The sequence below is a fragment of the Bicyclus anynana genome, chromosome 7 (assembly GCF_947172395.1).
Source record: "Bicyclus anynana chromosome 7, ilBicAnyn1.1, whole genome shotgun sequence".
NCBI classification, from domain to species: Eukaryota; Metazoa; Arthropoda; class Insecta; order Lepidoptera; family Nymphalidae; genus Bicyclus; species Bicyclus anynana.
The window spans coordinates 18,041,756-18,065,219 of NC_069089.1; the positions used below are offsets into that span (position 1 = coordinate 18,041,756).

A 23,464-nucleotide genomic window follows, 5' to 3' on the forward strand; every position below is an offset into this window, starting at 1 on the left:
CCATTTTTACTTGGGTTTTGGGATTTATGATTCCCAATCCATTCACTTTGACAGCTCAGTGACTTTGGGATTATCTCGTATCGTGCGCGACAATGGAGTCGGTGCCAGCTCACCGCCGCGCGGTACATTTTCCAATTTCGCGCCGTCGACGCGTCGGGAAAAATCCTCTTTTGATTTATTTTTTAATTCACCAGCTCATTTCAATTTACATCGGCTCCGCATTTGTACCTGTCCTGTCTAAACTTGTCTCTATGCTAATGTTTTATTCTAATCGTGTCCCGTAGCTACCTGTTTATGTTCTGTTTGAGTGTTGCCAGATATTTTGATCGAAGTACAATTCAAAACTTTACTCGCTGCTAAGTATTTTTGTTGAATTAATTAATTAGGTAAGCTTACAACCTATTCAGTGTTTTTTATTTCTGACTTTAAAGTTACCTACAACATAGGTGATTTAAAATTAACAATTTGTTTTTTAAAAATTTCGTTCGCTCGTACGCAGATTGTCAAATTAAATAACGACAATAAGTTGTTCAATAAATTCAGGATTTGATTGTCTATTTTTTTATCTTCGTACCTATGCTACGTCATACCTATTGCTTACGAATACTTGGCTAAAAATTTCATAGATGGCGTTAATAACGATAAAGTAAGAAATTAGCATAGCAAATTAGCATATAAGTGCCACTTAAGAGTTAGAAGTTATCTAAAACATCTTGAAACTGAAGTGGAGGCACCCTGTGCTAGGTGGCGCCCGCCACGCGCGCGTGATCTGGGGGGGCGGGCGGCAAGATGGCGCAAAAAGCGTAAAGTAACAGATGATCCTCATTTAAATATCTGCGAGGGACAGCGGCCGTGTTTAGGAGTTAGTAGAATAAGGATCGGCCCGCACTACGTGGTTTTAGGTTAGGATTAAATAGGAAGGTAATTTAATCGTGTTGTACCTTGAAGGAATAGATTAGTATAAAAAGATCGTATAAATATCTGATGTGTCGTTAAAAGTTGCTTTGGAGTGCGGTGGTTTTTTAAAGCTTGGCAATTTCGTTTGTAGAACTTCCGATGGTCCGCGCGGGCTGGGGGCGTGTAGCGATGAATAAAAAACCCACGACTGATGCACCTCACTTCCCCGCACGCACGATTTCACACCCGCTCAGTCTTTCCCCTCGTCGCCCGCATATCAAAGGAGTGTCATGAACGAACTTGCCAAGCTATAAATATATCATCTCTTCTATAAGGAGGGGACCTGGCCCTGTGGTAGGCCGTTAAGTGTAGGTTGATAACAATGAGACTACAGTTTCTGAAGATATTTTTATGCTAGTTAGAATGCCTCATGGAAAGCAATACACGTTGGCTGTGTACTTTGGCTACAAAATAGGCATTTTGTAGCCACTCTTGTCTTTAATGATCATAAATAGATACCTAATTCTGTAAGTATAATACCTATTATAATCTATATCTAGGTAGACAAATATTGCATAGTTATAGAGGTAAAGCAGTAAAGATCGTGGTCTTGTAGAGGGTAATCTCTGAATTAACTGAACCGATTTAAAAACACTTATACCTCTAGAAAGCCTTGTTATTCGTGATAGTCATAGGCTATATTTTATCCCTGTATTCTCACGGGAACGGGATCTACGCGGGTGAAACCGCTGGGCGTCAGATAATACATAAAAGCAGGCAGTGTGAAGCGATCAAAAGGGACTCAATATCCGGGAATCGGGATCAAAGTGCCCGTGGAGCTTACTTTGGAGCGCGCATAAGCGTTGTGGTTCGATGTGAACCAGGTTCGATTCCTGTATCACGTCACATGAGTTATTTTATCATCATTGCTAGCTAATTTTAATGATTAGGTAAAGGCACAGAATATAAGTAATAGCATTACCTACGAGTAGTGTATCAGGTCTCGTTATTAATAACTAGATATATTATGTTGTAGGAGTGAGGATACGGACGCTGCTCGAATGTGAAACTTTCGTGGCAAACATAAAAAAAACATGATGTACCTAAATGATAATGAAGCCTTAATAGGTCCAAGGTGAAAGGACTCAACACCTAGAGGTTGTGAGTTCGATCCCCGCCCGTTAGACTAACAATAAGTTCAAGGATTTTGTCACAACAAACTAATGGAACATTTTTAGTAAGTAATGTAAAAGTAAGGAAGGAAATTTACTTTCCTTTGTAAAGAATGTAACAATGAAAAACCTTGGAAATTAAATGGACTATATGACTAGGCTGGTACTTGGATTAAAAAAAAAATGTAATAGTGATTACAAAAATTAAACTTACCTGGACCGAGTTTGTTTTGAATTCGTCTCGGACCAACATGTAATTAAGTTATCTCGGTGTACAATTTTTATGCCATTGTATCAAGTGGCAGTGATTTTTGTTTCTGCGATCATATAACATGGCTATTTCAATGAAACGACGTTAATTATCGTTATTTCGTTGACAATATTGAGCTAATTGGATGCAGAAAGGAAAAACCACTGTCACGTGATGTACTTACCGACTAATCTAACTAAGGTCTAACAGAACAATTACAACAACAGACAAATAACTTAGAAGTTATCAACTTCTTGAAACTGAAGTGGAGGCACCTTCGCTCGCTAATTGTCAAGCGATATAGTTAACTTATGCACCTAACTAAAGCTGGATTTATATTTGTCTGACGTGTCGTGTACACGTCAGAATGGAATCGCTATCATACGTTTTGTATGTGGCACATCAGAAGCCATCACGACATGTCACAACACATATCTGTAGGTATAAACGCTGCTATATAAAATGATTAATACCGATTATGTTCTGATGCGTCACGACACCACACATCAGACAAATGTAAATTCGGCTTAACTTGGGTAGTATTTAGGTAACTGTCAAAAAAAACTAAAATCTCTGGACTGAAAAGTCGTCATCAACCCATATTCGGCTCACTGCTGAGCTCGAGTCTCCTCTCAGAATGAGAGGGGTTAGGCCAATAGTCCACCACGCTGGCCCACTGCGGATTGGCAGACTTCACACACGCAGAGAATTGAGATAATTCTTTGGTATGCAGGTTTCCTCACGATGTTTTCCTTCACCGATTGAGACACGTGATATTTAATTTCTTAAAATGCACACAACTGAAAAGTTGGAGGTGCATGACCCGGACCGGATTCGAACCCACACCCACCGGAATCGGAGGCAGAGGTCATATCCACCGGGCTATCACAGCTCTCTACGACTGAAAAGTAAAGGGTTCAAATAATGGCTCGTTGACCATTGTATGAAGTCTCAGACCAATTATTGTATAGGACCTGCCTCGCTAGACGTTACTTTTCTGTCAAAGTATATGATCAACGATCTAATACGATTATAGAAACTGTCTCTATAGTATTGATGTTAAATAGTTGTAATCGTGTTCGTCGGTTAAAGAGCTTCGTAAAAATACCTTTTTGTGTAATTGAATTGTGTAAAAAACGGGCAAAAATTTCTAGTTTAGTATAAGATATATACTAAATCTATGCTCGTTTTCTTCAGAATATGACAGACAATTTTGTTCGTGACGTGCGATATAGGTCCTTCTGTAATTGGTCTGAGTATGAAGTGTAGAAAATAAAATATCAGATTAATATATGAAAAGTTTATTAGCGGCTTGAAAAAAAATGAGTGAACAATTAGCTGTGTTGGGTATAAGCTAATTGCGAAAGGCACTTACGATCTATAATAAGTATAACAAAAATTAACTTAATAAAATTTGTCACACAAAAAAGTAATCCGTTGCTATTCAAAGATGCGAACGTCCTACAAAAAAACAAAAAGTAAAATTAAAACTAGTAGAAACTAACAACTAACATAATATACCAGTAGCTGGGCAAAAAAAAACTTGTAGAACTATAAAAAAAAAACAAAAATATAAGCAAAAGTGTGCAATCTGTAACACAAAAACAAAAACTTATTCTACGCTACTATCTCGAACGAAACATTCAATGTGTTTCGTAGCATCAAAATGAACCAACAATATCATTTTAACCATGGATGTGATTGAAGAGTTATGAATGAAGAAGTTATCGCAATTTATTGTCGCAAACAATCATTCACCAAATGAATAAGTAACAGCAATATCAAAGTGTAATTTTCAGTAACAGCGTGTAGTACAGTTATACGTATAACTAAACAACAAAAGTTACTTTGTTCCTAAATATAAAAATAAAAAAATTAAAAACTATTTTACTAAACTTAATATTATGCATCATGTTCGGGTTTATGTGTACGTTTTAAAAAAGTTTTTAATGAAGTGAATTCGTAATTAAACTATATTATTAAGTGTAACAAGTATTTAACATAATGTGATGTAGGTGCATTATGTTAGGTATAACTAATTTTATCATGTTCAGGAAAAAGTGTTAATATCTGGAACAAAATAAATACAAATTAATATACCATATAATCATCGTCATCAGTGTTTAAAAGGGATTAGAGCTTTGACCCACCACGCTGCTCCCATGGCGCAGTGGTGCACGCGGTGGATTTACAAGACGGAGGTCCTGGGTTCGATCCCCGGCTGGGCTGATTGAGGTTTTCTCAATTGGCCCAGGTCTGGCTGGCGGGAGGCTTCGGCTGTGCCTAGTTACCACCCTATCGGCATAGGCGTATTAAGCGATTAAGCGTTCCGGTATGATGTAGTGTAGATATCGAAAGTTGTGTGGATTTTTATCCTACACCTAACAGGTAAGCCCGCTTCCATCTTAGATTGCATCATCACTTATTATCAGGTGAGAATGTGGTCAAGTCAACTTATAAGAAAAAAAAAAACTGGACACAGCAAAAATCATCTCCACTACATGCATTTGATAAATATTTAATAAATTATACGTTTTAAATAGATTTAGTAACCAATAGGATGTATTAACCAATAGGTTTATACACTATTTTCTAAGATGTCTGCATTGAAGTCGCCACATACAAAAAGCTGTAGGTGAGGTACCCTAAAAATATTTTTCAACATTTTATTTGTCTTTGTCGACATTTTTGATGTTCATAGTTCATACTCATGCTAAACAACAGCTTCCAAGTAGTAACAGTTTGAAGCTAAGCATGGACAGACTCATGGATAGACATGGCAAAATTATAAAGCCCTCATTCGCACGAGAGCTTTTTAAACGGACGTTAAAAAAGCGTTCAAATATATATATTCAAATAGTATGAAGTTAAATGAAGGTCCATTTCCAATGCCCAAACTTGAAAATGGAACACTCCTCGAAAAATAGCGTCCGTGTTTTAAAAAACGCTGTCGTGTGAACATATACTCGGGAATGCATTGCATATTTAAACTTTTTTTTAACGTTCGTTTAAAACTCTCGTGCGAATGGGGGTTTGGAAGGTATCCTAACAACCTCCCCCCCTCCCACTAAACCCTAAAATCGAAGTACTTAGTGATTGATTTTTTATTTGAATAGTACACAGTAACTGCTGTTCTGAGATAGAAATGGCAGTCACAAACAGTGAAGTGGAATACTCACCTAAGTATAAATGAAGCGGGCCCTCTGTGCGCCGCTCGCTGGGAGCGGAGCCAGCGGCAGCTGACGATGCCGGTGCGACCGAGCGGCGTGGCGGACGCTACGCCGGCGGCCAGGGCGGCATGAGGTGGAGAAAACATCGCGTGAGGCATCCTGCAACAACACCATTGTTTGCTAGGCATCGGTTGTGGCTCCTCACCATCCTATCCTACCATCCTTAACAACCTCCGTGGCGCAGTTGTATGCGCGGTGGATTTACAAAACGGAGGTCCTGGGTTCCGCTGGGCAGATTGAGTTTTTCTTAATTGGTCCAGGTCTGGCTAGTGGCTGCGGCCGTGGCTAGTTACCACCCTACTGGCAAAGACGTACCGCTAAGCGATTTAGCGTTCCGGTACGATGCCGTGTAGAAACCAAAAGAAGTGTGGATTTTCATCCTCCTCCTAACAAGTTAGCCTGCTTCCATCTTAGATTGCATCATCACTTACTATCAGGTGAGACTGTGGCCAAGTCAACTTATAAGAATAAAAAAATGCTGGACACAGTAAAGCTGCAGAACACCAGTAAGTAATAAGCATGCGATTGATGGGAGTACGAGTAGAGGTGTCCCCAAACTTAATGTTGTAGATGATACGTCATTTTTCCTCCTCCTAACAAGTTAGCCCGCTTCCATCTTAGACTGCATCATCACTTATCAGGTGAGATTGTAGTCAAGGACTAACCTGTAAAGAATTTAAAAAAAGAATCCTAACCAAAGACGTACCGCTTAGTGTGACTGTACACAGGAGTCAAACTAAAGCTAGAAGCGGCGTTTTGTAGTGTGTGGCGCCCACCGGCGTCACCGGCAGTGCGCGGCAAGACAATAAAAAATTTATAAAAATTATAGATATGAGGTAGGTGGCGGTGTTTTGTAGCTGTGGTCTGTATGCTAGGACACTAAGCAATTATACTATTAGATCCATAATGATTATGATTATTAGAGGACTAGTTGACGCCGTGCGGTTTCACCCGCGCGATTCCTGTAGGAATACGGAAATAATATATAGCCTATAGCCTTCCTCGATAAATGGGCTATCTAACACTGAAAGAATTTTTCTAATCGGACCAGTAATTCCTGATTAGCGCGATCAATCAAACAAACAAACAAACAAACAAACAAACTCTTCAGCTTTATAATATTAGTAATATTAGAAGATTATGTTCCATTAAATAAAAAGCTTGTTTGATTGAAGTCGGAAATTAAAAAAAAACATGAAAAAAGTTAAATCCTATCAACAACGTCCGTTTAAAAAATATTAATTATTATAAATAAGAAAATTATAAAGGCGTAATAATTAGCAAAAATAAAAACTTACTCTAAACTGAAGTACAGTGCAGAATTGTTCACGGGACGCGGGGGCGATGGTTCACTGTAATAGAAAATAATAATTAAAAACTAAAGATACAAGATAACGTTAAAAGTAGTGGGAATTCCGAAAAACAATATACGCCAGGTAATTTCTTAACCTAAACTAAACAAAATGAGATCTCAATAGGTTGAAATTCAAAATTAAAAAAATACTAATATCGTTTAGCTAAGATGAAATGATGCGCGTACCCAGTATGATTTGATTTGTATAGTAGAAAAAAACTATAAGTAAAATTATAAATACGCATCTACTAAAAATAATAAAACACAATTTATGGTGATACTTATACACTATAGTGATACTTCTAGCTTTTTTTTATTTTATAAAATAAAATCTATTAAGAAATTATTGCCGATTTAAAATATGCATTTTAGCGGAGTTAATAGAATCTTATATTAGATAATAAAAATACAAAATAACAACTAACTTCTACTGAACGATAAAAAAACCACGTGGCACTCACACTTTACAAAATGGCGGGACGACGCAAGTGCAAACGCGAACAATAAATTAAAAAAAGAAAAAGAATGTACAATAAGTAGGGGATCTATTAAAGCATTATGTGAAATTAAATTATAAAAACAAATAAAACAGTTAAAACGCAAATTGAAACACGTGGCTAGTGGAGGTTATGACAAAATGGCGGATGAGCGAATGAAACATTTCATAATTCTAAGAGATAAGTAATCAAAAAACCGATGAAAACCTAGTCAACGCAATTGAAACAGTCAAAAACTGAAACACGTGTTTAGTGGATACTAATATTTGAAGACAAAATGGCGGAGAGAAGAACAGTAGCTGAAGTCTTGAAAGAAACTTACCCCCCGCGTCCGACAGCAAATCACGCTAGGAGTGGCTTCTTCTTGATGTTTTCACTCATCTACGTCAGCAAGAACAATACCGCCAGTGGATCGCCAGTCGCCACCTACGAAGTTCAAATGTATATTTATACCATGCTTTAAAACCCTAAAAGAAATTAAAAGCCTGCGTTATAAGAAGAAAAAACGATAAATTAAAAACGTATCTACAAAACATTTACAAACAATGAAACCAACAGGAATCACCATTACACGATAATAATATAAAAAAATAATTTAAAAAGTATTGTCGTTTAAAATTTTTTGCTTTAACCGAGTTCATTAAATTTAATATTTAATAAAAACAGCAAAATATCTGTAAAAATCTACTAAAAACTCAATGAAGACACGTGGCACACAAACATTTTACAAAATGGCGGAAAGTTTTCAATTTCAAATTTCAAATTCACTTGATAATTCCAAAAAATGAACAAAAAGAGATAAGTAATGTAAAAACATAGTCAACGCAATTGACAAAGTAATTTGAAAACAGTCAAAAATGGAAACACGTGGTGGAAACTAATATTTGAAGACAAAATGGCGGAGAGAGGAACAGTAAGAAGTGTAATGAGAAGAACTCACCCTCGCATCTATCGCAGAATACGCCGAGCGCGGCCTCTCCGCGATTTTTATACCAATAGATAGGTCTACGTTAGACAAAAACGATGTAACTGATTTGAATTAAAAGTAAATTATGAATTAAAGTAAAGTATGACAATAATTTCTTAAACTTAAGTGTCATTTATGATATAATTAGCTCGCGCTCCTCCCGCTTTTTCACTGTAGGTCCCGTGGGAATAAAGGGATAAAATACAGCCTATATTACTTGGGTCAAGATAGGCGGTCGGCTATCTAATGGTAAAATAAATTTGAAAAATTGGTCCACTAGTTTTTGAGTTGATTCGTAATAAATAAACAACCAATTAAATCTTACTTATTTACAATATTAGTTTAAACCAATCACTAATAATATTCAATGAACTGCAGCAATAAACAATATAGCACATACTACTCTTTAATTTTTTTTACGTTTAAAATATACTGTTCCCGTTCCCCTTCAATTATATTACATATATTCGGATCGTATTGATAACATATTATTTTGTTATTATTATTTAGCCATAGTTAACAATAGAAGCTATGACCACTACTGAATTCTTATTTACTAACTGTTGTGAATAATTTAAAGTTAATAATTAATTGTTCATCAATGCCACTTACCACATTTTAATTTTAGAGCGATTGTTTTGATCTTTACAAACGCACGTCGACGCGAAACTTGTAGAAACTACCCACATTTACCAATTTTTTTTTTAAATATGAAGTTGCCAATGCTCGTATCATTGTGTAAACGAGATACAGGCGTTTGAAAACTCAAGCTTTAACTTCGAAAATCTTTAACTTCTAAGAAAAATCACTAATTTATCGCGAATTAGGACACAGGCATCAATTACATATGTAAACTTATTTCAAATTACCCACAATTTTAATATTTTCTATTTAAAATCTATTTTAGACGCAGTTATGTTATTCTATTTGTTAGTATTCTGTCGCAGATGGCAGTTCTGTGGATCTCAACAGAGTCCACAGACAGGAAAAGTCCTGGGTTCGATTCACAACTCTGGTTATTTAGGATTTTATATTTCCTAAATTGACTGAGGTCCCGATCTGGTGGTAGGCATCAGCTGTGGCACCGTACCAGCAAAGACGTATCGCCAAGTGATTTAGCGTTCCGGTACGATGCCGCGTAGAGGTACCTACCTATTGGGTACAATAAACTTGTACCAAGTAGGCCCGTTTCCATCATAAATTGCATGTTCACTAAATATTGGATGAGATAGGGGTCAAGGTTAGTTAAATACCAGATGGCGACTTCGTCCGCTTGGAATTCAGTTTTTCACAAACCCCGCGGGAACCATGGAGTTTTCCTGGATGAAAAGTAGCCTATGTGTTAATCCAGAGTAAAATCTATTTTCATTCCAAATTTCAGACAAATCGCCGCAAAATTGACAGTTTCATACAAACTTTCATCCCCTATTTTATCCCTTTGGGATAGAATTGATCAAAATCATTTCTTAGCGGATGCCTACGTCATAACATCTATCTGCATGCCAAATTTCAGCCTGATCCGTCCAGTGGTTTGGTGTGATTTAAAGACAATTTTTTATTCCTTGGTTCTTGGTACAAGTTATCCCTTGACTGCAATCTCACCTGGTGGTAAGTCATGATGAGATCATGATATAAGATGGAAGTGGGCTAACTTGTTATACTCGTAGGTAGGTAGGATGAACATTGAACATCCACAGCCATTTCGGTTTTTACCGACATCGTACCGGAACGCTAAATCGCTTGTCCGTAAGTCTTTATCGGTATGGTGGTAACTAGCCACGGCCGAGTCTTCCACCAGCCAGACCTGGACCTGTTTCGTTTCGTTTCGTCAAATTGATTATATTAATTTGATTGTTTTAGATAATTAGGTGATGTATTTGCATTTAATCCATTATTAATACACAAAAAAAAATAAACCTACTAAAACATTGTAGGTATGCAGAGTTTTACTCAAAACTCAAAATCTGTTTAGACTTTTTCAGGGCAATCTTGGTGCGGAGAAAGGTTGCATGAAGATTTGCGAACAACAAAAATAAGTACCTGAGACTAAGAACTAGGGATCCAGTTATGATGACAGATAGCATCCTCCCGTCCAATTGGTACCTACCTCAAAAACGGGAATCCACGACATATCACAATAGGCAAAAAGAAAAGTCGCTAACCAAATCTGACCCAAATCAAATCAAATCAAATCCTTTATTTGCTGATAAAGTTTACAAGGTCTTAACAAATAAATACAATCTGTTATGTATCACGCCCGATCGGCATGCAAAATATTATATTAGTTAGGTACATTTAAATCATTCCAGAAATTACTTTTAACACAATATTAAACAATTAAATAATGAACCCGTTTCTTTCAGCCCAAAATTCCTACTCTGTAATAAAATTTTCATGTTAATTTTTTTTCTATCCTGTAAATTTAGGCTAGTTACAATGAATTGAATGTTAGTTTTCACTTATACGTAGGTAGGTAATTCGAATTAAAAATAGGTAAAATTTTGATGGTTGTATAATAAAGTTGAAAATTTTTCCCCTTATTATAGGACCCATCTATGGAAGGTAATGATGGTTTAACGCAACGATATTTTATAATATAGATATGTTACGTGCCTATAAAATCATCGCAAAAAGTGATCAGAATGTACCTAGTTACTCCATTGAGCGAGTGCTTACATGCACAATTTTATGTTTAATTCCATTATATTATATTCATATACAGTTTTTACAGTTCCTGAACACACAACTCGACATTGTGTGCAATATGTAGGTACCTTCATAGACCCCTTACAGTTCTATAATATATATATAGACATAACATACCTATATAGATAGATGGGCACTCCTGGCTATCAGCAACATTAACTTGAAAAGCAATTTATTTTATCAAATACGGCAAACTAGAAAAGTTACTTATTTCAAGCCACGCCCACAGGGGCAGGCCACGCCTTGTTCGCACCACGCCCCGGGGAGACTACCCTGTTATATAACACCTTCCCGGGTGGTAAAAGGGAGGGTGGACGTTTGTAATACTTCTTTGCGATAAGCGCCTACAGACGTGCCAACTTGTCGCATTACTTTAACATGGTTCCAGTCAATCTGAACATACATACTGGCGGACGCCCGCGACTGTGTCCTTAGTCTAGCCTTCTTGCAAAATCCGTTCTTAGTGGTCATTTAGTAACAGTAAACTACCTCCCTGCCAAATTTCATCTTTGTGCGTCAAGTGGTTTTCGAGATTTAGTGATGAGTAACCTTTCGCATACCATTTATGAACCTATATAAAGATTATATGTACCTACATACTAGTAGACTCCCCGTGGTTGTGCTTGTGTTATTCCTATTCCCGTGGGAATAAGAAGATATGTAGCTGATGGTACTCGCTGATAATGTAGCTTCCCATTAGAGAAAGAATAAGAAGGTCTAGTAGCTTCTGAAGTCTTACCAAAATCAAATCATACGAGTAGACACCTATTTATTTAATGAATTGTACAAAATAGAAAATTCCTTCTCGAACACAGGTTCGTAATCGCTCGTAAACTAATGAGTCGTCAGGCTAGGCAGTGGATGTTTGCATCTACAGAGTGCTCAGACCTCACTTTTTGTAACTTCTTTTTACAAAGCCTCATTTGCTACGTAACCCCATTTCCAATTTTCCTACTGCACAAGCTTGCAACAAACCTGACCTGAATAGGCTTAAATAATAGTTAAAAAATATTACTTTAATAGTATCATCTTACGCATGTAGTGTTAAAAATGCATCCCTTTCAATGATTTCAAATTTAAAATGTATAATAATGAGATTTATTGTACAAAAATATAGAAAACTGCCAATAACGATGAGCCTTATTGGCAGTTTTCTATATTTTTTACAAGTCAGCTCTTGACTACAATCTCACCTGATGGTAAGTGATGATGCAATTAAAGATGAAAACGGGCGGTTTCTACACGACATCGTACCGGAATCCTAGTAAAACTAGCCACGGCCGAAGATTCCCACCAGCCAGACCTGGACCAATTAAGAAAACCGTCGCACGTCTGTTGCTATTCTAAACTACTATTACTTTTTGTCAAGAATAAGTTCCCAAAATATTGGAACGATTATAAAAATGGAAACCTTCATTACCAGCGAGTAACTGCGGGGGTCTGCTAGTATATTTATGAAACTACAATAAAGGTGGTTTGTGTCTGTGTTGGCTCATCTGTGGATGGTGTTGCAACATTTCAGCAAGTAGTAACATTTTCGCGGGAGGGGAGGGGGCGGGAGAAGTTTGTCTTAAGACAGGATTATTAAATTTATCTCGCTGGCCCCAACAAGATGGCCGCGCCACTTGCAGACAAAGAGACTGCGTTTATATATAAATAATACAAACCTTTAGAGTGGTATATACTGGTACCTAATATACTAAGTTGTAAAGATTAAATAAGGAGCTCCTCAGCAGTGGAGTGGAGTGCATAGATGCATAAACGCAATGTATACCCTGAGAATTCATTTCGTACCTGTATTGGAGGAGGAATTTCTCATTTTGTACGATTTGTACGGAGCCTACCCTAGTTACAAGCCTTGTGCACGCCACTGCTCCACAGTGGGAACGATCGTCAGGCTGATTGTCGGTGATCTGTCAGTGAGCAACTGCTCGTAGCAGTCGGCACGTAATGCGCCGCCGCGGGCGCGCTCCCACGGTGCGCCACTTACAGGACGATGTTTGTTTTACTAGCCGAGATCTACATCTATATTATAAACGATACAAGCGTCTGTTCATTATCGGATTTCCTAACTTATAGCAAATTTTGAAGCAATAGGCATATTATAACGACTAGCTGACGTCCCGCGGTCGTGTTCCTTTAAGAATACGGGGATAAAATATAGCCTATAGCACCAGGGCCCTTGGTTATCTAGCTACGCCTTTACGCATTGGGCCAAGGTGGTAGACTTTAGGTCTAGCTCTCTTCATAGTAGCCATTATTTAATGAGACGAATATCTTAGCATTCCATGGATTCACCGTGCAGGTACCGGGTCCATCGCGTGGTAGAGAGAAAAACACCGAGCAAAGTCCAGGTCCTCGATAAATCGGCTAACTAACACTGAAAGAATTTTTCAAATCTGACCAGTAGTTCCTGAGATTTGCGCGTTCAAACAAACAAACTCTTCAGCTTTATAATATTAGTATTGATTACGATAAACGTCCAATGACCAGATCTCCAACCAGGTCGAATCTACTTTAAAGGAAACTCGCGCCTATAGTGCTATCAGAATGGAGGAACATGGTACAGCAATAGATTATTCACGGATTGGTCAAGGATTGATCACGATCCCCAGTCATGAGGAAAGGACTGGAGAGATTAAATATTATATTTATTGTATTAGCGCGTCTTTTTAAAAGAGTAAAAAAATATCCAGATAAATATTTTATTTTCATCGACTTCAGTTAAGCCGCCAACGTATATTAAAACGTACAAATATTTTACAGCGCACGGCGTTTTTATCTCATATGAGAGGCGATTTAAATATTGAAATGTGCGCCGCCTGTATCAATTGTTTGCAAAACCGCCGCGTGGCCGTGACTATCGTGCGATCGGCTCACGACGCCGCTATCGCCCGACGATACTATTTGTGTGATGCTGATGGCCATGTCGCCCGACTTGTGCAATTGTTGCCACTATCCTCCAGATAGTCTAAGTGATGCAATTGTCCAATAACTTGCTGCTGTTTCGAGCTATTTTCATGTTCAAGCTTTTAAAACTTGAGCATTGTTTGCTATTAAAAAAACACCGACGTGTGGCTTGGAGCTGTGGGGCACAGTCAATCCAATATTTAAATACTCTAGAGATACCAGAACCTAGTATTCCGCACATACTAAACGCCCCCTGGTTCACCAAAAAAGAAGACATGCATAAGTATCTTGAAATGCCGAGTGTCACAGAAGAAATAACAGAAAACGCCATAAAATACAAACACAGACTGCAAGAACACACAAATAGTCTTTCTTGCTAATCACGCCTGGTAAGACCAAAAGGGCTAGATCGATCCACTGTGGAAGAATTGTGTGGTGGTACTGTCCACCACACAATACTTCCGCCAGATAAAAGGACCATAACACGAAGAGTCGCTTAATGACCTTTAACTTGAAACATTCTCTGAATGAATCATCATCTCTCTATGAAAAATACAGTTTATAGTCAAACGACTGATTACTGATAGATGTAACTGAAAACAAAAAAAAACCCGATTCCCACAACACTGAAGGACTGGTACCTACCCGTTACCACAAATAATAATAATTAGAATGTTAGATTTTTACACACGACTTTAAGAAGATATGTCAAGGATCACTAATCTATGGTCACTGGTCATGTTTTCACACACACAAATTACGTTACTTGTACTATTATCTATGTATTCTATGGTTATGGGTGACACCCGTGGTTTTATTAGCATAGTTCACGTTCCCGTGGAAACAAGGAGATATAATATTCTCGTAACTTTAAACTCAAAAATAACGTGGTTTTCTGTTGGTAATAGAATTTTCCAAATTGGTTCAGTAGATCCAGAATTTGGTACCCCTTCCAATTCATAAGCCCATAAACTTTACCGCTTTACTATATGTAGGTACCTACCTACAGAAATTCATACGGGTTTCGCTGACAAAGCAAAGCCTAGGACCTGTTTTGTCGCATACATGGTTTTGTTAAGGTTGAACATTGGGAAATACGTTGTCCGATAATCCAGAAACGCCTGGTGAAGACTTTTTGTTCTGATAAATTAATTTAAGTCTGAAGCCCAAATAAGGGCTTTATTTAGTTGAAATTGAACATGTACGGTGGTAACAACCATCCAAAAATGTCGATAACCATGCGAAGATACGCTGATCTCCTGTTAAGTACCTAATGAAGTATACCAACAATTAGTCGTAAAGGTTGCCAACGACAACTACGGTAGCAGATTCCACAAAATGAATGGTCTGAGAGCCTGTAACTGTCAGACTTTCGTGATTTTATCAAAGCTGTAAAAGTTGTCAGCCCATGGTCCTACCACAGGTACGTACAGCTCATACGTATGTCATTATGGAGACCTTTATAATTCAATCAACGGAGATCTTCGAAGGGTTGATTTAAAGCTATCTGGTGACTTGGAACATGATTTCTCTAATTATTCTAAAGTAAATAGTGAAATAATACGCTTTATCTATAGGTACTTCATCATCATCAGCCATGGTACATATCACACCAGCAGTGGATGTACATCCACTGCTGGTGTGATATGTACGATGGCTGATGGCCACTGCTGGACATAGGCCTCTTTTAAGTGATTAAGTTAAGTTAAATGGGGGGGGGGGGGGGAGTCAAAATCGATTTTGAAAAATTATTTTTCCACTAGAAAGTATCGTTATTTGTGAATGTCGTATGCCGAATTCCCACATTTTCCCACGCCATTTATCCCCACACAAACGGAAACTACGCGGATAAGATCCGCGGGTAGGGTTGCCAGGTCGCCGAAATTAAAATCAGTCAGTCAGACAGTCCAGTCACTTTGGCTTGACATTTGGGTAAAAAGGCCAGACAGCCTACATTAATGAGGATTTTGTGTACACCACTAATAATAGGGATGACATTTTTTTCATGTAAAATCAAGCATTTATGATTATTACCGTTCCCATACGTTACGTTACGTTACCGCTTGTCGTTCGCTCGTTTGTTAAATGCAACGCCTAACAAAAGCCGTACAAACAGGACACCGTTTATTTGGCCGGTCACGGAATAGAAAAACCTAACTGTGTCCGGCTTTATCCAGACACCAGGCAACACTATCCGCTGGGCGTCGGCTGTAGTGAGAAGGTAGGTACCTACTTGAATATGAACCTAATACTTTATAAAGCCGCCATGGTCTCAACTGCATGACTGCTTATCGTAATTTCCTAAGGTAGGAGGTCTGACCACCACCGACTTTCCAGTTCCAGACTTGAAGTAAGTAGTTGAACACAATTTGTACCGAGATAAACAGAAGCGTGTACCCGCGCCTACATTAGCATGCGAGGAGCGCTCCGCAGCGCAGACTCGAGATAAAGGTTCTGCCCAAATAAATCTTCACTGAGTACGCCACTTTACCATTTTGTGCTTTTTAACCTCACTCCACGTTGACATAAAAAACTCAAGAACCTTTTCAAATATAAAAAGTAATGGATGTCCATATGACTTCATCTGAGTTAAGCGATTTTAATTTCTTTATCTTAAGTGCTAATTAAGTGGAAAGGAGGTACGAGTATGCTAATTTTTCATTTTCCAGTAGTTTGACGGCCATGTCTTTAAGGCAGTCAGTTTTTGTGTTATAATTAGGTAATTAATGTCTGTTACTCTATAAAAGTCGATAATGATTTGGTTTGCTTCGTTTTGAAGCGGTTAAGAAAAAAAGAAAATTTGAAAAAACCCAAATCAACAGCTGAAGTTCGATTAATTTGAAATACTGATTTTATATTTCAAAAATAATATTATTGTGGTTTCACACGGACCAGCAAAAATATGCTGGTTGATGAGATATTATGATAACAATAATCAACTAGATGCAACCAATTGTCTACTTCAAGATTTTTCATACCATCAGCTCGCAGGACTGAGGCAAAGTGTAGAACAATCGAAATATTATGTCAGCTGCGTAGTCATCAAATAAATAACTGGCATTAGTAAAATGGTAGTGGAAATAGCAAGTAGTAAAGTTATTCTTTTTGATTGATTGATCGTTAATTGACATAATTTTGTCTTGTACTAATTACAGTTCTTGTACACACCTTTTTGCCCGTGCGGTGCTAGAAAGTTAAGAACATTACATAGATCTTGGACAGCGGAATGCAGAACTCAGAACTTTTTTTGTTTGCGCGGGTTATAAGTGTACATAGTTCTTCTATGAACGTTGGGGTTCCAAAGTGCTGGATTGGCGACCCCACATCGGAAAGTGTTGGTCAACCTCCCACTAGCTGGGCTGGATTGACGAAATTAAACGGGTTGCATGACTGTTGTGTTTGGAAGTCCATGCAAGAAGCCTATGTCCAGCACTGGACGTCCATCGGCTGTTAGTGATGATGATCATGGGTTATTAGTGTACTTCTCGCAACTATAAATATATACCTATATATAAAGCAAAGGTCCACTTCACTACAATTACAAGTTTTGAAGAAATCAATAAAGTAGATTTTTTTTAAATGTATCTCGTTGGAACGTATCCACGGCGCTGGCGTATAAATCTCCAGCAATAGGTAGGTTACGCTACTTTCGCATTTTGTACTTTTTAACGACACCGAACCGCATTTTTATTCAAAGTAGCCACTTAGTAAATAAAATATGTCCGTATCTAAAACAATAAACATCCCCGGGGTGGGTACGATCCCTTCCGCCGAGTTTCCTCCTTTTTGTGTTTTTTCAAAACTCGTGAAACGCAGATGCGTCGGGACAAATGAAAATATACGCGCGGACAATTTAGGGGCGCACTTTTCTTTGATTTAGTTTTCACGACAAAAATTCACGAAATAATTTAGTTTAGAAATATTATTGTATTAATTTTATTAATACTTATGTACCTATATGCTATCTACATTTGAGGATTTGTAGTTCGAATCGCGAGCCAAAAATACTCGGGTACATCACGTTGTATTTTCTGAAAACCTCATCTTTAGTAGTAGTAGTAGTAGTTTTATAAGGAGTAAATATTTTTCATCCCGGTATTTCCCTGGGAACGGGAGGGTTGTGATTTTTAAGTGTCTTATATACATACAAAATAATATATATGAGACATTTGACAGTAATTACCTATTTGATAATTATTCGGTATGTATATAGTAACTGCTATATTTTTTGACGGCTGTATATTTCTAAACCCAACGCCCACACTTTTATAAGTACATATTTATATAACAGCCGTGTTCCACTAGATAATCCCATAATAACTTTAGATTTTTCAATTAATAACGTACGTTCTCAAAATGTACGTTTAACATTTATTTGTAAATGAGTGTACCCCATTTTGTATTTGTAAGAACCTCTACCAAAATGTTTAGTTGTTAGCGAATTAGCATTTGTTTGGACTCTTTTGTTGTGTTTATCTCGACTTTCAACATTACTTCATAATATATTTTTTTCCTTAACTAAATGAAGCTAACTTTTTAAAATATACTCCTATCATAATTTCTAACAAGCCTGGTATAATGACATGATGACCTATTGATAATAATGACATGATGATACTGTTTTGATCTTTATTATCAAACTATTAAAACAAACATCAAATCAATTGAGAAATGTATGATATCCACCAGTAGGCACCTGATGACATTTGTTACATAGAATATCAATTTCAAAGATAGTGAATTAGCCTGCTGGATAGTTAAGGTTTTGTTAATAACTACGGGTAGATATTTTTTACTACACGACTACACCAGCTTAATTGCATTCCCCGAAAAAATTTTGGGATAAAACCAATGTATTCTGTGATAAAACGAAAAAAGTTGCTCATACCTATGCTATTCCAGAATTAAATTTGTTTATGTGCACAAATGTCACAAAATTATCGCAAAATTGTTGTGCAATTACGTTTATTAGTCGTTCATGAGTTATATCTAAATGACGTAACTAACTCGCCGACTTTGTTTTATTTACGAGTATGTAAGGTATACCCAATTCAAACATTGTAGCTACATAGTATTAAATCATAAAGATAATTTCCATCCGGTTAAATACCAGTAAAGACATTTAGTTACAACTTATAACTAGTAAGATACAAACGATTAGATCGTAACGAATGTTAATCGGTTCGCTTTCTGAAAGTCTGATCAAAATAACAACGACTGCAGATAATTGCTGTTTAAGTTTTCAATCGATTAAACATTGTTTACATTAGTAGAACATAAAGCAAAAACATAAATTTTAAAATGTTTTACCTGTTTGTTAATTGAGGTTTTATGATGGGTGGGATTCAAAATTAATGGGTCGATTTTCAAGTAGATTTTGTATTTTGATTTTGTTTGCATATCTACTAAACTTTCATGGTTAAATTTCTAGCACATTAGATTTTTTTTATTCTCTACAAGTTAGCCCTTGACTACAATATCACCTTAAGAGTTATGCGTTATGTATTCTTTATCACCATCATCATTATTAGCCGATTCTAACGCCGGCATGATAATGACCGGGACCGACGGCTTAACGTGTTCTTCGAGGCGTGTATTTAGCACCACCAACTTCTCAACTCCGAGTTGAGAATATAAACTGAAAATTACTTAGAAGAAAGAAGTATCTCAAAACCCAGACCCAGGATTCGAACCCAGTACCTCATGATCCAAAACCACTGGACCATCAAGACAACAGTATTCTTTATAAGCCCTGAGAATTTGAATGGTTTTCTATTTAGTTTGAACTATAAAAAGAAATTAAAATATTACTAATTTTTTTATCAATATTTTTAGATCATTGATCATTGTTTCTGAAACTGTGTATTGTCTTTGAAAAAGTAGACAATTTATGCGGTAGCGACTAGAACTAGTTCGAGTATGTAATAAGATTCGCACATAAATACATTTTTTATTATTAAAGATAAATACAAAATCGTGTGAAATAATAAGAGATGAATATAAATCATTATTAAGATAAATTGCCTTGCGTTGAACACTGAAATGAAAAGTTATTTATGTGTTACTGGTGTTTACCTATAGCGAGAGATAATTTGAATTGTTTGTGTTTTTGTTTCAGTGGAATAGATGACGTTTGTTATAAGTATGTAGATGATGTGTTTCGGTTGAAGGGCATGGTTGTCGGTGAAATTATATACGTATACTACACATCTACACGTAAGGTTTTCAATCCGTGGCACAGTTGATGCCTCAGATTGGAAGCTTTGGTGTATTAACCTAACGCAGTATTTCTTACTGTAGCAGCTATAATAAACGGCTCAACTCATGCAGCTTGATACAGAACGCCTTTTCAAACAAAAATATACTTAAAATTATAAAAAAACCTTGTAAGGTATGACTTTGTTACAAGTTTTCATATAGTATCTTAGGATGCAACTTTTGGATCGTCTTATTAAGGTTGTTTATTTTGACCCAAAGAGGGTTTTAATAAACTTAACGTGTGTTTCAGCTCTGTTAAATATTTAAATTATCTGTGAATCGAAAAGATTATGCTCAAAACAAACCAGTCACTCTGGATAAATTTCTTTATAGTCCTGTAACCCAATCGGAAGATGCTCGTACTATTATTACATTGAAAGAATTTTCCGGCACAAAAGTCGTAATTGCAGCTTACTGACTGTCTGCAAAATCTTTAATGTCTACTAAGAACAGTCACGTTTACTCCTAAAATTATACGTCCATAAGCAAAACACACGTCAGAACTAGAACTACCTTCGAACTACGAGTACAGGTTGTTTTATCTAAATAATCTCGTATTCCCAGTTGAAGCGCTGTTCACAGTGCGGGAGTGCGGAGTGCGGAGTGCGGAGTGCTGTGTGTGACGTCCCTACTTGAAGCGAACGATAACCAAATTCGTGTATGGCGTCAGCGGCGCAGAAAATGACGTGTCAACGCGAGTGTCAGCGCGAGCCGTGTCACACAGATTTTCATAAATATGCCGATATAAATAACTTAACTACGAGTACGTACGTCATAGGGATTGAAATATGTACTTACCTATATTTATACGAACAATGTGTAACCGAGTAAACGTTGTTTTTTGCCTTAAGTAGCTATTTAAAAAATTTGGGTATCCACCTTTATGACTTACGGCCGTTTTCAATAACCTACCCAAGATTACAGATAGATAGCTATCCTTGATTATCAGTAACAGTCAAACTAATATCTTTACATAGTCAAACTATCTGTCAGTAGGTTATTGAAAAGCAGGATAAGAATAAAAAGATAGATTTTCTTAACTTTAGTATTCGAATGACAGATAGATAGGTTATTGAAAACGGCCGTTAAAGATATGAAAACTAGATAGATAGATATACAAAATAAAATCTAAAAGTCGATGAAACGGCTTGTGCGATTTTTGTCCGACCGGCTAGAGGAGTATGGCAACTAACACTGTGACATTATTTTCGACCGAAAGCATTTAGTTGGTAGTGATACGGTTCTCAACAGAGTGGTCATGGGTACGATTCCCAGCATGAGTCACTTTAGGATTTTATACTTAATTTCCAATTTCCAATTTGACTCTGATCTGGTTTGGTGGTAGGCATCCGTCGTGGTTAGTAGATAACCACCCTACCGGCAAAGACGTACCGCTAAGGGATTTAGCCGATGCTTGCACAAGTAAGCTCGCTTCCATCTTAGATAGCATCGTCACTTAGCATCAGCGGCCTTATTACGTATCTCAGTGTACCATTCAAACAATGAGTCACTACATCGATTTTCGTCGTAATTATTTTCGTTTTTGTTATCATCTAACACAGTTATTTCGACGAAATACCTTGACTATGCCATTTGACATCAAATGGTAATGATGTTTTGTTTTAACAATCATCTGACATAAATATTTCAACAAAGCCAGTTTTTTTTTGTAAAAATAACGTTAGGTTATACTTGCTACTTCCACTACTACTATACTGATGTAATTTTACGTAAAGGACGGTAATTATGTTTTCGTTGAAAATACATGTTGCAAAAACAAAAATACGATGTAAAACGATATAGTGATTGATTAATATATGAATGGTACACCGAGATACATATGCAGGTGAGATGGCAGTGTAAGTTGAACACACGTTAAGAGGGGTTCGGTAATGTTAGCCGCACAATAGTGATATGCACAATAGATATTGATTGTTTCAACTTACTTAACATTTTCATCGAAAAAATTCAAGTAAACTTAAAAATAGGTTTAAGTAGATAATAAGTAACTAATGTAAACTTGAAAAAATCAGTAGGTCTACTATGGTGGTTCTCGAACGTGAAAGACTTATTTACCTACCTAAACCTAATAGTTCAGAACAAGTCCTAGTTCATAAGTAAATGGACAGTAAAAATAAATTATGTATAATTTATCTGAACAATATTAAAACACTGCTTATTATTTTCCTCTATTGTTATAACGTTAGAAGTTCTCTGGGTAGCAATGGCACAGAATACATGTAGCGATGGTAGCAGTGATGAGTAACAGGCAAAAGATGCGGCAGTAAGTACTCTTGTGATTCATTCTTTGTTTAGATTATCCACAAAAAAAACACAATTCCAAGAAAAGTCTTTGACTATCTGTAGAAAAGCTTGTACTGAAGTATCACAAAAAATATTTCAAACCAAAGCATTATGGTGCCAACGATTATAAAGAATAATTAAAAAAGAAACACTTCTTATGAACAAAGTGCGTAAGGCAAATAAATTAAGCAATCAAGTCCTATAATTTATTTTAATCTTACATTGTATATTACAGTTCGTTTTCAGTAAGGAAAATGAAATGAAATGCAAAAATATTCAAAAGTAAGCAGTCGAATCCGCCATGTTATTGTTACGACGCCACGCACGCCACCTAGCGGCTTGTTGTACTCACACGTCGCAAGATGGCCGCCCACACCGCAACTCCATCTCGCGAGCGCTCCATTGCACAAAGCACTCAACAAAATTGCACTTCATTCGCCACTCGCGGCCACAAATTCGCAACTCATTTCCATAACTATCCTCCAAGCACTCGCGGACGAGTCTCAGTGGACCACTGACCGGCAGTCGACGCGTCACTCGTTAATTAGCGCGTACTAATTAGCATGACGGAGCTATGTCTTCACCGACAGCGAGCCGTCGAATGAAAACCTCCACCATGTTGTTACTGAATTTTATACTCCATCCCAGTCAGCAGAGCCTCCAAGTTTGCCTCCTTCAAATTCGTTATGCATACAGCACCAAGGGCTGTTGAATACCGTTCGCGTTTATTTATGAACAGGCAAACTTCTGGTGGATGGTGGGACGCACGAAATACGATATAGGCTCGCCGCCCGGGCTCCCGGCGATACTGCCGCGCCGCGATGCATGCCTTCGCTGAAAAAGGGCTTTTTATGTATTCAACTTCACAACTCTGTAGCTCATCTGCAAGTCGTATTATGGACCTAATTAACAAGTTAAT

At 37.1% G+C, this 23,464-nt stretch overlaps 1 long non-coding RNA gene across 5 annotated transcripts; it reads right to left on the bottom strand.

Annotated features, from left to right (window-relative positions):
- Positions 1-3,604: 3,604 nt before the first annotated feature.
- LOC112050818 (uncharacterized) lies at positions 3,605-23,241 on the bottom strand. 5 transcript variants are annotated; one of them, XR_002887187.2, is made up of 5 exons: positions 22,898-23,241; positions 7,723-7,826; positions 6,848-6,901; positions 5,499-5,648; positions 3,605-4,389 (listed from the first exon to the last, which is right to left on the bottom strand). It is a non-coding gene; the product is annotated as an uncharacterized LOC112050818 (long non-coding RNA). The 5 variants fall into 5 exon arrangements; XR_008250963.1 differs by lacking the exon at positions 22,898-23,241 and adding an exon at positions 8,341-8,362; XR_008250962.1 differs by lacking the exon at positions 22,898-23,241 and adding an exon at positions 8,122-8,145.
- Positions 23,242-23,464: the final 223 nt, after the last annotated feature.